Below are 14,172 nucleotides of genomic sequence, written 5' to 3' on the forward strand. Positions count from 1 at the left end.
TCCTCCAACTAGGCTACATCTATTCCAATAAGGCCACACCTCCTAGTCCTTTCAAATAGTGCCACTACCTGATTGCTAAGTATTCCAATATATGATTCTATAGGGGCCATTCCTATTCAATCCACACCCCATTTTTTTCAAGACAAGGTTTCTCTGTAACTTTGGATCCTGTCCTGGAACTAGCTCTTGTAGACCAGGCTGGCCTCGAACTCACAGAGATCCACCTGCCTCTGCCTCCCGAGTGCTGAGATTAAAGGCGTGTGCCATCTGCGTCTGGCTGCTTTTCCATTGTTTCATTGCTGCATATTTTATATACAACAAAATTTTAAGACATAACACCCTTTTTATATTTTAATTTGCCCTTGCATTGCAAGTAAATACTGAGTATCCATTTTATAAGGGGGAAAAAAAGAAAGAAGGAATGGCCATGTTGCCTTTGCCCTTTGTTCTATTATGCTTTCCATTGTGAAGTAAGTTTAATATTTCTTAGTTTTTAGAATATAGAAATGAATTTATAAACCTCGTGGCTAGAATATGTCTCCTGTTGTTGTTGTGAAATGTCCAAAAATATGACGGCTTATTTTTTTCGTAACAAATCAGGCTTTTTTATTGTTGTTGTTCTGTACCAGTTACAGAAATAATGAGTTCACAAAAGACAACACATTTGCAAGGTGGCCAAGTAGGACATGGGAGATCCAAACCTCAAATCTTCCTCCCATTTGGGGATAGTTACAGGGTAAAGAAGGGAAGCGATTAGAGATGCAGAAATCAGAGGCCTGTGCACATGTACTCAGTCTCTTTGTCTCATCATGGAATGTGTGCTCAGAAAATGGCAGTGCTAACTAACGTGGTCTAAGGATGGGGTTTTCAGCCTCCTGATGTCAGAAGGTCACTCATCAGACACCTGTTCAGACCCAAAAGAAGAGTCAATAAGTTCTCGTGGGGAAAAAAATAAAATAAAGCCAGCCTTCAAGTCTATGAAGAGTAACCTAGGCAACCGTTATCATCATGACTCACATGTCAGAGGTGCTATCGACAGTCATGCTAGTTGGAAAATGATAATGTACACTCTACTGTATGAGCAGCATACATTTTCAAAGGCAACTGAAAGCAAGTAGCTAAGGAAGCATAGGGTCTCAAAATCATAAATAAAAAGTAGAAGGGATTTCTGAGTACAAAGGAGACTAGGCAAGCTGTGTTTATTGGCTCACAAAGATCAAAGTCTGGATCCTGTTCTCCCACTCAGTCTTAGAGACATGGGTCTTCTTTTTATGACTCTTATGTCCTTGAAACCTGTTATGGAAGGTACATGTTTCAATTAGGAGTCCTTTTAGTAAATGCCTAGTTAATACAGCTGGCCTACCAAGGAAGGGTTCTGCTTTATTCCAAGAGGCCCAGCCTGTTTATCCGGTTTTTGTCACTGTCCTATTCAATCTAGTTAACAATTCAGCTCAGTGTAGATCTTTATCCCCAAATATGTCTCAGCTGTCTGACTCTTAAAAACCAGGCTGGTATAGACTTCTTATGATAGTCCATGAACCATTACCACTGGAGTGTGGAACCCCTTACAGTCTTGGCTCCTGTTCTTATTTGGCTTTATGTCAGTATATATTGACTGTTGTCCTGGGTTAACAAAATGCTGTATTGCTGCCCTAAGTATCTTTCTGAATAAATGCTGGCACTGTAGGTAGCACAGCTTTGAATTCTTGTACCTATTTGCTCTTATTTAGTTTCTGGGGTGTGTGTGTTTCTGGAAATGGGCTCTAGGGTCTTGTACTTGCTTATCAGGTACTCTGTCATTGAGCTCCACCCCAGCTTCTTTTTTCTTTTTTTTAATTTGAGACAGGGTGTCTCACTGTGTAATCCTGGCTATCCTGGAACTCTCTATGTGGACTAGGCTGATCTTGAACTCACAGAGATCTACCTACCTCTGCTTCCCAAGTGCTGGGATTAAAAGGCATATGTTACTGTGCCTGCCTCTTATTTTTGTACTGTAGAAGGATAACAGCATCTAGTTTCTTTTTTTAAATTTATTTATTCTAATTTTATGTACATTGGTGTTTTGCCTGCATGTATGTCTGTGTGAGGGTCTCAGATCTTAGAGTTACAGACAGTCATTAGCTGCCATGTGGGTGCTGGAAATTGAACCCAGGTCTTCTGGAAGAGCAGTCAGTGCTCTTAACTGCTGAGCCATCTCTCTAGCCCCTGCATCTAGTTTCATGGTATAGATACATCCTACTATTAAAGAAAGATAGCAGGATTGCAGAGATGCCTCAGTGACTGAAGGTGCTTGCTGCCAAGCCTGCTGACCCAAATTGGATCTCCAGGGCCCACATTGGTAGAAGCTGTAGAAGGAGAGAACCAACTACTGAAAGCTGTCCTCTACACATGTGCCATGGTACACACATGTCCCCACAATACACAAATAGATAAGTAATCATAGTAAATAAATAAATCATTAAAATTTTTAAAAATAGAAATCCCTCTGAGTATGGGGCAGGGAAGAAAGCTATCAGTAGAAGAAAGCTAGCAGATGAATAACTCGAATGTTAAAGTGGAAAACCAAAAAAGGAGTGTTATGTGTGTCAACATCTGAGAGCATAACAAGAGTGTATGTGTGTGTGCATGCATGTGTGTGAATCCTTTTTTTAAAACTGCCTATGTGCAGCAGGTGACAGAAATCATTAGGAATGGACAGGGAGTGAAGACGCAAAAGAAAGAACTCTTCTCATCTCTGCTGCGTGCATCACCTCATCTCTCCTTTGCAATTTTGATGAAAATTAAGTTGTATCAGGGAACCTGGGATCATAATGCATGCAGGAATGGGAAAGAAAGGAGATTACCAGGTTGATGTGAGCTGATGTTCTGGTTTTGCAACACCTAAAATTTAAATCCTTCAGGTGAAGCTGCTGAAGGTCCAGGGCATGATGAGATAATGACACCTATTACTGTAATACATTCTTTTAGGAGGGAGAACTTGACAGTGGGTGTTACTCACCACCACCACTATCAACAGACAAAATAAATGCATATGCAGACCTGAGTACAAGGAACTCTAAGGGTTAATAAACTTAGGCTGAGACGATAGTTCAGTGGGTAAAAGTGCTTGCTGCACATGGCTGCTGTGCAAGAATGATGACTTGAATTTAGAGTTATGGAACCCAAGTACAAGCTGGGCACAGTGATGTGTGTATGCGATCCCAGCATACCTGTGTCCAGATAGAAGGCAGAAAGAGATAGCCCAGAAATGCAAGGGCCAAATAGCCTGCCAACACCCAAGGCTGTCTTGACCCTCCACATGCATGCTATGGCACATGCATGTCCTCACATATGCATCAGGGAGAGAGAGAGAGAGAGAGAGAGAGAGAGAGAGAGAGAGAGAGAGAGAGGAAGAGAGGGAGAGAAATGATGCTCAAATGCATATTTTAGGTGCTTTTTTAAAAGTTAATAAACTTCACAGTAAAAGCAATTTGCAGACTTTTGGTGAACACTTCTTTTTACATTTACATTTGTGTGTGTGTGTGTGTGTGTGTGTGTGTGTGTGTGTGTAAATGCATGTGTGGAGGTCAGAGGAAACTTGTGGGAGTCAGTTTTCTGCTTCTACCATGTGGGTCCCAGGGATCAAAATCAAGTTATCAAGTCATCATGCAAATTCCTTTATATGCTGAACTATCTTGCTGGCCCATGTTAGATACCTTCTAAACCAAATAATTGATGTTTAAAATGATGTATGAAAGTTAAATATATAGATTTGATTTTAAATTAGCATTTTTAAAAACCTGATATACTTTTTGATATACATTTTCATTTTATTTATTTAATTTTGGCTTTTTTTCAAGACACAATCTCACTATGTAGCTCTGGCTATATTGAAAACCCACTATGTAGATCAGGCTGGCCTCAAACTCACAGAGATCTGCTTGCCTCTGTCTCCCAAGTTCTGGTATTAAAGGAGTGTACCACTATGACTGTCAGGAATTTTCATTTTTAAAAAAGCAAACTGTTGCTGCCGGGCGGTGGTGGCGCATGCCTTTAATCCCAGCACTCAGGAGGCAGAGGCAGGTGGATCTCTGTGAGTTCAAGACCAGCCTGGTCTATGAGAGCTAGTTCCAGGACAGGCTCCAAAGCTACAGAGAAACCCTGTCTTGAAAAACCAAAAAAAAAAGAGGGCAAACTTTTGGTATTTTGAATATTTCCAAGCCTTCCTCCGTATTATTGTTGATTTTGTTTCTATTTCCCCCTTTTTGAGACATAGTCTCATATAGCCTAGGCTGTCCTGAAGCTCACTATGTAGTAGCCAAGGATAACTTGGAACTTCTGAACCTCCTTCTACCTCCATCTTATGGATGCTGGGATTGCTACCATACACTGTTTATGTAGTGCTGGGGATCCAAACCAGGGTCTTGCACTTCCTAGGCAAGCATTCTGCCATTGAGCAAAATCTCCAACCCCAGAGGATGACATTATCTTTTATTATTTAATATTATGTCTGTTGATAGTATTGAGAACCTTCAATTGAAAGATGTAGAAGAAAAAAATTTGTTAAGAAGACTGGCCTGGGGGTCCTTAACATAATATACAAACCACAATTCCCTGCTGACATACAATTAGAGTAGGCAACATGATCCATTTAAAATACATATTGATTGTTTGTGGAGATAGCACGAGGACCTAAGCTCAATCCCTAGAGACCCTTCTAAAATGTCCATCATTGGGGCTGGAAAGATAGATGGCTCATCAGTTAAGAGCAATGACTGTTCTTCCAGAAGACCTGGGTTCAATTCCCAGCACCCACATGGCAGCTTACAACTGTCTGTAACTCTATCTCCAGGGGACGCAATACCCCCACTCATGTAGATAAAACACCAATGATCATTAAAGAAATATTTTTAGGAAGCTGGAGAGATGGCTTAGTGGTTAAGAGAACTGACTTCTTCCAGAGGTCCTGAGTTCAATTCCCAGGAACCACATGGTGGCTTATACCCATCTGTAATGAGATCTGGTTCTCTCTTCTGCGGTGCAGGCATATATGCAGACAGAACACTGTGAACATAATAAATAAATCTTTAAAAATAAATAAATAAATAAAATATTTTTTAAAAATGTGTAGTGGTGGGAGCGGCAGGCCGCGGCCCAGCTCCCAGCTAACTTTACCCAAAATAATTACACGGAAACTGTATTCATTTTAAACACTGCCTGGCCCATTATCTGTAGCCTCTTATTGGCTAACTCTCACATCTTGACTCAACCCATTTCTAATAATCTGTGTAGCACCACGAGGTGGTGGCTTACCGGGAAGGATCTTAACCTGTGTCCATCTTGGAGTGGAGAGCTATAGCGTCTACCTCACTTCCCTTCTTCCCAGCATTCTGTTCTGTCTACTCCGCCTACCTATGTTCTGACCAATCAGGCCAAGCAGTTTCTTTATTAATTAACCAATGAAACCAACAGAAATACGAAAGACCCACCATATACGGAAGAAATATGTAGACCCACCTACATCAAAAATGTTCATCATGCTGGTGTGTACTTATATTCCCAGCTCTGGGTAGATGGAGACAGGACAATGTTAGCCATTCTTACCTGATTAGTGAACTCCAAGTCAATGAGAGAACCTATCTCAAAGGATATAGATAGTGTTCCTATGGTCACCGTGTTCATGCACACACACACAAACACACACACACACACACACACATACTCACATGCACACATGCTTATACACATAAATAACTTACTTATTGAGCTGAGTGTAGTGGTACATGCCCTACAACTGCAGCCCTTGGGAGATAGAAGCAGGAGGATCTGCAGTAAGTGATTAGCTTTGGCTACATAGCAAGTTCAAGGCCAGTCAAAACCCCTTCTAATAATAATAATAATAATAATAATAATATGGGTAATATATTATTAAGCTCCTACTGTGTGTCAGGGATAGTTCTAAACTTGGAGACTAAACGGAAAACAAAACAGACAATAATTCCTACCTATAGAAGATTGTATTCTGATGAGAGCAGTTTAAAACAGATATAGTAAGCCAGGTGATGGTTGTACACACTTTTAATCCCCACACTTAGGAAGCAGAGGCAGGTGGATCTCTGAGTTTGAGGCTAGCCTGATCTAAATGGAGTTCCAGGACAGCCAGGGTTACACAGAGAAACCCTGTTTCAGAGAGAGAGGGAGGGAGAGAGAGAGGGAGGGAGGAAGAGAGGGAGAGAGGGAGGGAAGGAGGGAAGAAGGGGAGAAGGGAAGAGGAAGAGAGGGGAAGTAAAATTCAGGGAGGGGGTGCAAGATCATGATGGAGGAGCCCGCAGAAAAAACTGACCTGAGCTTGTGGGGGCTCATGAACTCTGGATCAACAGTCAGGAGCTTGCATGGGACTGACTTAGGCCCTCTGCATGTATGTGACAGTTGTGTAGCTTGGGTTGTTTGTAAGGCACCTAGCAGTGAGATCAGGACCTGTCTCTCCCAGGTGCTTAGCTGGTCTTTGGGAATCTGTTCCCCATGCAGGATTACCTTGCCCAGCCTAGATGCAGTGGGAGGTCCTGCCTCAACTTGATGTGTCATGTTTTCTTCAGGCCCATGGGAAGCCTGTCCCTTTCGGAGTGGAGATGGAAGAGGAGTGGATGTGGAGGGGAGTAGATGGGAGCAGGGTAGGAATGAGAGGAGAGGAGGGTGGGGCAACTGTGATTGGTATGTAAAATAAATAAAAAATATTAATTAAATAAAATTGTTTTTAAAAAAAAGTTATGAAAAAAATCAGAGTCTGGAGAGATGGCTCAGTGGTTAAGAGGACAGATTGTTCTTTCAGAAGAATGGGTTTGAGCCCCTGCACCTACATAGCATCTCACAACCTTCTGTAATTCCAGTCTCAGGGGATCTGATGCCCTCTTCTGGCGTCTAAGGTCACACTGCCTAAAGGCAGTGCTCAGACATAGCTGCAGGCAAAACACTTCACATACTGCTTTAAGCTTCAGTGCCCAGCTAATGTCTTGGGCATTGGTATAACAAATAATTTTTTTTTCTTTTTGTAATACAGAACAATTAATACATGCTTTCCCATCCTAAAATAAACAGTTACCATCACAACCTTCCAAAAAGTTACAAATGTATTAATTTTTTGTTCACACAAAGCTGCAGTGTTTTAACTAAGGGAATTATTACAAGAAATAATTTGTAAACAGAATAGCTGGAGGCCATACTTTTGAAAGGATATCAAGATTTCTGTATCTCAGAATCTTTATCTCTCTTTGATCAATCTTTGATCTCACTGCGACAGAGATGAACTGATCTGATAGGTCACTGACTTCTTGTTTCATTTTGAACTCTCTGTGTTGACCAGACTAGAGTCAAACTGATAGAGATCAACTTGCCTCTGCCTCTTGGGTGCTGGGATTAATGGTGTGTTCAAACCCAGCGTTCTTCTGCTTACTACACAATCTTACTGCTACGTTTGAATACACACACTTCTATGAATTTTAAAAAGTATAGTTATTTTTTACCACACTAGCAGTGGTGGGAGGATGGAGCTAATAAATGAGGCAGACTAAAGTCTCATGTAATACCCAGCTTTATTCAGAGCATTGGGCAGTTTATACTCTGAGGGTTAAGAAGAATCACATGAGTGGTGTGGGACAATGGTCTATATTCTGTCTATTATGTTTTAAATAAGCGCTGATTGGCCAGTAGCCAGACAGGAAGTATAGACAGGACAACCAGACAGGAAGTAGAGGTGGGTCAATGAGGACAGAAGAATTCTGAGAAGAAGGAAGCCTATTCCTCCCCAGTCCTGTCCAGACACCGAAGAAGGAAGATGTGACCTGTTTAACCAAAAAAGATGCTGAGCCATGTGGCTAACACAGATAAGAATAATGGGCTAATGCAAGTTAATAAGAAGCCTGAGCTAATGGGCTAATCAGTTTATAACTAATGTAGACTCTCTGTGTGATTTTCTTTAGGACAAACAGCTGTGGGAACTGGGCAGGACAGAAACCCCAACAAGCAGGCCCTCGTGTTACACATGAGTAAAGTATATAGTCACAAGAACAAGTCACAAGTATCAGACAAGCCCACACATAGCAAAAACATGTTTTTCCAAAAAGGCATATAAGCTGATAACAATAGCAATTGTAATGAATAATCTGAAGTAAACTCACTCCTATCTGCTGCACCTGGGAGGGCCTCAAAAGCACATTCCAAGAACATTTCTGTGTTTTTTGAAGAAACTGAGGACATAAGACTCTTGCTTTCTTGGAGTTTTCTCATAAGCACTCAGAATTCTCACACAACTCCATTTTTGGACTGTGTTCTAACACCAGCATATTTAAGTTGTACCGTCACTTAGGAAGTAGGTATCCCTACTTTACAGATGACAGAAACATGTCACAGAGACTTTAAAACTTTGCTGAAATTTGTAGAGCTAATAAGTTGGAGAGCTGTTATTGGCATTGGTGTGAGAAGTCCTTATGTATATGTGTTGCTTTTATTGGTTAATGTATAAAGCTGTTTTGGCCAGTGGCTTAGCAGAATAGAGCTAGGTGGGAAAACTAAACTGAATGCTGGGAGAAAGAAGGTAGAGTCAGTGAGAAGCCATGTTGCCACTGTCAGAGACAGATGCCTCTGCTAGAGCCCACTGAAACTTTGCTGGTAGGCCACAACTTTATGATAATACATACACAGATTAATGGAGATGGGTTATAAAAGCTAGCTTGAAATATGCTTAAACTATTGGTCAAATAGTATTACAAATAATATGGTTTCTGAGTGATGATTATTTCAGGTCTGGGCAGCTGGGAATGAACGAGAGGCCTCCCCCCACAACAGAGACTTAAAATCTTTGCAGAAAAGTTGTACAGCTAATAAGTTTTAGAGCTGTTATTGGCATAAATTAATGTGTTCTGACAGATAGTATTAATTCCAACAGACAAGAATAAGTCCACTACCCCAATTCTTAAGCCAATTTGAAACAAGCTTTATTAAATACTGGCCATGGTTACATCCAGGTCCATACCAGAGGCCCATGCTCAAAATATGGCACCAAATTACATCAGTCAGGGACTTATGAAGGTAAAATCCCACAAGACCACGTACTTCAAGCATTTGTTCAATCAGAGGCAAGCATACATCCTGACTTACTTCCTGCCTACATGTGATGAAGAACATACCCTGTGCAGTTGGGGAAGCCAAGCTTGTACATGAACAATAACCCCCAGCATTCCAGGATGTTATCTGTCCTTAGGCATGTGGGGCTTGCAGGTTAGAGGCATGTTTTTGTTTTATAGATCTCTCAAGCACAGTTGTCGCATCCATTTTGTCAGCAATGAAGACGCAACATCAGACTCTTCTTAACTGCAGTATTATTCAGAATCTTCTCACCCTATCACTATCTCTTGTTACCTCTTGCTCCTTCTCAACCTCTCGCCCCAGGGAAAAGCCAGTCTGCAGCTTAAATAACCTCTGGGTAGCCAACCCCAAAAAGCCACGTGGGAGACACAGATAGGTCCAGAAACGTGGAAGCAAGCCAGATCTTAGTGTTAGCCATATATGGAGTTGTTACACATCTGAGAGCATTCACCATTGGAAAGGTGGAAGGTGGGAATCAGCGCCACCTGTAAGGCATGGCATCACACAGCTCTCTACACACAGTAATATAAAATTAAAACATAATGTTAGCCATCACATTAGACCACAGGCAGAATAAAGATCAATTTAAAGATTATCTTTTCTCTACTCATTTATCTTGTATCTTTGTAAGAAAAAATTATATGTTCACACAAGTATAGATCTATTTCTGGCCTCGAATCTACTATACCTATCTAATGGTATTTTGACATCAATCTTACATTGTCTAGCAACTGTAGCTTTACTGTAAGTATTTGAAATCAGGTAGTTTTAGTTTTCTATTTTGTTTTTCTCCAAAATTATTTTGGCTATTATAGGTCCTTCACATTTCTGTTTGAAGTTCAGAACCACCTGTCACTTTCTACTGGAAAGCTTGCTGGAATTTTGATTGAGAGATTGCATTTAATATAGAGATCAGGGTTGTTGAAATGGCTCTGTGAGTAAAGGTACTTGCTGCCAAGCCAAATAATTTGAATTTGATCCCTGGCACCCACATTATGGAAGGAGAGAATTGACTCACAGAAGTAATCCTGACTCCCACACATGAACCATGGCATGAACGAGCACTCTTACATACACACACAGAAATAAATAAATTTTAATATATCTGTCTGCCAAAAGCAAAAGAAGAAAGAAAAAACAACAGCAGCAAAAGATATATGTACCATGCTTAAAAATAAGGCCCTTGAGCCGGGCAGTGGTGGCACACACCTTTAATCCCAGCACTTGGGAGGCAGAGGGAAAGGCGGGATCTCTGTGTATTTGAGGCCAGCCTGGTCTACAGAGCTAGTTCCAGGAGGGCAGCCAAAGATACACCGAAAAAACCCTGTCTCTTTCTCTTATAAACCAGGCTGGCCTCTAACTCACTGAGATCACCTGCCTTTGCCTCCCCGAGTACAGGGATTAAAGGCGTGTGCCACCACCACCTGGCTCAATTTTTTTTTTTAAGTTTGTCGAGATAGGGTTTTCTGTCCTGGATGTCCTGGACTGTCCTGGAGCTTGTTCTTAGACCAGGATGACCTCGAACTCCCATATGGTAGAAAAAGAAAACTCACTCCAGAAAGTTGCCCTCTGTTCTCTGTCTAACACACACATGCCATGACCTTCAATTTACACACACACAATCAATAAATAAATGTAATTTTTTAATAAACATGTGATTTTTTAATATAGTGATTACCACACACATCGTTATTTTTATAATTAACTATTAAACTAGGAATTTTTAATCATAAGACAGGGTCTCCAGGCTAGCTCAACAAGTAAGAGCACTGGCTGCTCTTCCAGAAGAGCTGGGTTCAATTCGCAGTAACCACATGGCACCTCACAACCATCTGTAAATCCAGCTCCAGGGAATTGGACACCCTTATACATGTAAGCAAAGCACCACTGCACATAAAATACATATATTTGAGTTTTCAAGGCAGGGTTTCTTTGTACAGCCTTGGCTGTCCTGTAGACCAGGCTGGCTTCCCAACTGTTGGAATTAAAGGCATATGAATCACTGGCTGGTTAATTAATTTTTATACATTTTTTATTGATATTTATTGAGCTCTACATTTTTCTCTGCTCCCCTCCCTGCCTCTTCCCTTCCACTTCAGTCCTCCCCCAAAGTCCCCATGCTCCTCAGGAGATCTGATATTTTCCTACTTTCTACTTCCCATGTAGATTAGATCTATGTAAGTCTTTCTTAGTGTCCTCATTGTTGTCTAGGTTCTCTGGGATTGTGGTTGTAGGCTGGCTTTCTTTGCTTTATGTTTATAAACCACCTATGAGTGAGTACATGTGGTAATTGTCTATCTGTGTCTGGGTTACCTCACTCAAAATAATGTTTTCTAGTTCCATCCATTTTCCTGCAAAATTCAAGCTGTTGTTTTTTTTTCTGCTGTGTAGTACTCCATTGTGTAAATGTACCACATTTTCCTTATGCATTCTTCGATCAAGGGGCATTTATGTTGTTTACAGGTTCTGGCTATGACAAACAAAGCTGCTATGAACATAGTTGAGCACATGTCCTTGTGGCACGATTGAGCATCCTTTGGATATATACCCAAAAGTGGTATTGCTGGGTCTTGAGGAAGGTTGTTTCCTAATTTTCTGAGAAATCGCTACACTGACATCCAAAGGGGTTGTACCAGCTTGCACTCCCACCAGCAATGCAGAAGTGTTCCCTTTTCTCCACAACCTCTCCAGCATAAGTTGTCATCAGTGTTTTTGATTTTGGCCATTCTTACAGGTGTAAGATGGAATCTCAGAGTTGTTTTGATTTGCATTTCTCTGATGACTAAGGATGCTGAACATTTCCTTAAGTGTCTTTCAGCCATTTTAGATTCTTCTGTTGAGAGTTCTCTGTTTATGTCTGTACTCCAGTTTTTTTATTGGATTATGTGATCTTTTGGTGTCCAATTTCTTGAGTTCTTTGTATATTTTGGAGATCAGATCTCTGTCTGATGTGGGGTTAGTGAAGATCTTTTCCCATTCTGTAGGCTGTCGTTTTGTCTTGTTGACCATGTCCTTTGCTTTACAGAAGCTTTTCAGTTTCAGGAGGTCCCATTTATTAATTGTTTCTCTCAGTGTCTGTGCTGCTGGGCTTATATTTAGGAAGTGGTTCCCTGTGCCAATGCGTTCAAGTGTTCTTCCCACTTTCTCTTCTATAAGGGTTAGTGTGGCTGACTTTATGTTGAGGTCTTTGATCCATTTGGACTTGAGTTTTGTGCATGGTGATATATATGGATCTATTTTCATTCTTCTACATGTTGATATCCAGTTATGCCAGCACCACTTGTTAAATATGCTTTCTTTTTTCCATTTGATATTTTTTGCTTCTTTATCAAAGATCAGGTGTTGAAGAAGGTGTGTGGATTGATATCCGGGTCTTCTATTTGTTTCCATTGATCCTTCTGTCTGTTCTTATGTCAATACCAGGCTGTTTTCAGTACTGTAGCTCTGTAGTAGAGTTTGAAGTCAGGGATTGTGATGCCTCCAGAAGTTCTTTTATTGCCCAGGATTGTTTTGGCTATCCTGGGTTTTTTGCTTTTCCATATGAAGTTGAGTACCATTCTTTCGAGGTCTTTGAAGAATTTTTCTGGGATTTTGATGGGCATTGTATTGAATCTGTAGATTGCTTTTGGTAAGAATAAATGTAATTTTTAATGTTTAAATAGTATGTAGGGCCAGGAGAGATTACTCAGCAGTTAAGAGGATTGGCTCATGTGGGCTCATAACCCTTCGTTACTTCAGTTCCAGGGGATCTGATGCTTTCTTCTGGCCTCTGTGGATATGAGGCATATATCTGGTGCACAGACATATGTGCATGTAAAAAGCTCACATACATAAAATAATAATTAAAAAAGAAAATAATGTACATATCAACTTGGAAAGAAGTAGTGTGTTATGACAAGTCTTCTGACACAAGGATATAGTGTCTCTCTCCACTTTTAGGTCTCATTTATCTCAGTTATCTCTTCAGGTTTTAATATACAAATCCTTAATGTCTTTGTCATATTTATTGCTAAGTTTATCATACTTTTGATGCTATTCTAAATGATATTTGAAATTTTAGAAATTTCTGATTCTTGCTATTAGAATAAAAAGTGACTTTAAACTATTGATTCACGCTTTCATTTCTGAGACAAACATCAGTTGACTGTCCTGAGTTAGCCAGTATATATAATCAGATTTAATTTGCTAAACTTTTTATTAGAATTTTGATATCTATATTCAAGAAGGATATGAATCTTTTTGTACAAAAATCTTTGTCGGTTTTTCCTGTGAAGATATCATCAGCCTTGCCCTGCAGACTAAGATGGGAAGTTGTATTGGCTACTTTCTGTTGCTGTGATAAAACATTATGACCAAAAGCATCTTAGGGAAGCAATTTTGGCTTATGGTTCCAGAGGGAAAGTCCAAAAAAGGATGGGGAGACATGGTAGCAGAGGGTAGAAAAGAGAAGCTGAGCATCTTCAGTCTCAAGCAGGAAACAGAAAGGAAACTAGAAGTAGGGAGATGCCCACCCCCAGCAAAGCCCTACTTCCTCAACCTCTCCCCAAAACACCACCAACTGGGAGCTGAATGATCAAATTCCAGCACCTATGAGGGACATCATTCAAACTACCTCAGAACTTTTTATTCCTTCCTCTTGAGTTTTATGAGAGGTTGTGAAAACTTGCTTTGATTTTTAACTTAAACATTTCATGAAATTCACCAGTGACAGTACCTATGCCTAGCAGTTTTTCTTCCCTCCCTCCCTCCCTCCCTTCCTTCCTTTCTTCTTTCCTTTTTTACTTCCTTCTTTTATTCCTTCCTTCCATTCTTTCTTTTTTGGGGGGGTTGTTTTCAAGACAGGGTTTCTCTGTGTAACAGCTCTGTATGTCCTGGAACTTGCTCTGTAGAGCAGACTGGCCTCCAACTCACAGAGATCCTTCTGCCTCTGCCTCCTGAGTGCTGGGATTAAAGGTGTGCTCCACCACTGCCCAGCTGACATTTTCTTTGAAGAAGATTTGTAACTGAAAATTCTCTTTCTTTAATATGGTACTTCTCACTGGGTGGTGGTGG

At 40.6% G+C, this 14,172-nt stretch overlaps 1 long non-coding RNA gene across 1 annotated transcript in view; it reads left to right on the forward strand.

The window, feature by feature from the left end:
* Positions 1 to 14,172, forward strand: part of LOC146889083 (uncharacterized) — an 80,237-nt gene that overhangs the window by 11,845 nt on the left and 54,220 nt on the right. The window lies entirely within an intron of this gene.

This window comes from Myodes glareolus, chromosome X (genome assembly GCF_982192425.1).
Source record: "Myodes glareolus chromosome X, mMyoGla1.1, whole genome shotgun sequence".
In the NCBI taxonomy this organism is placed as follows: Eukaryota; Metazoa; Chordata; class Mammalia; order Rodentia; family Cricetidae; genus Myodes; species Myodes glareolus.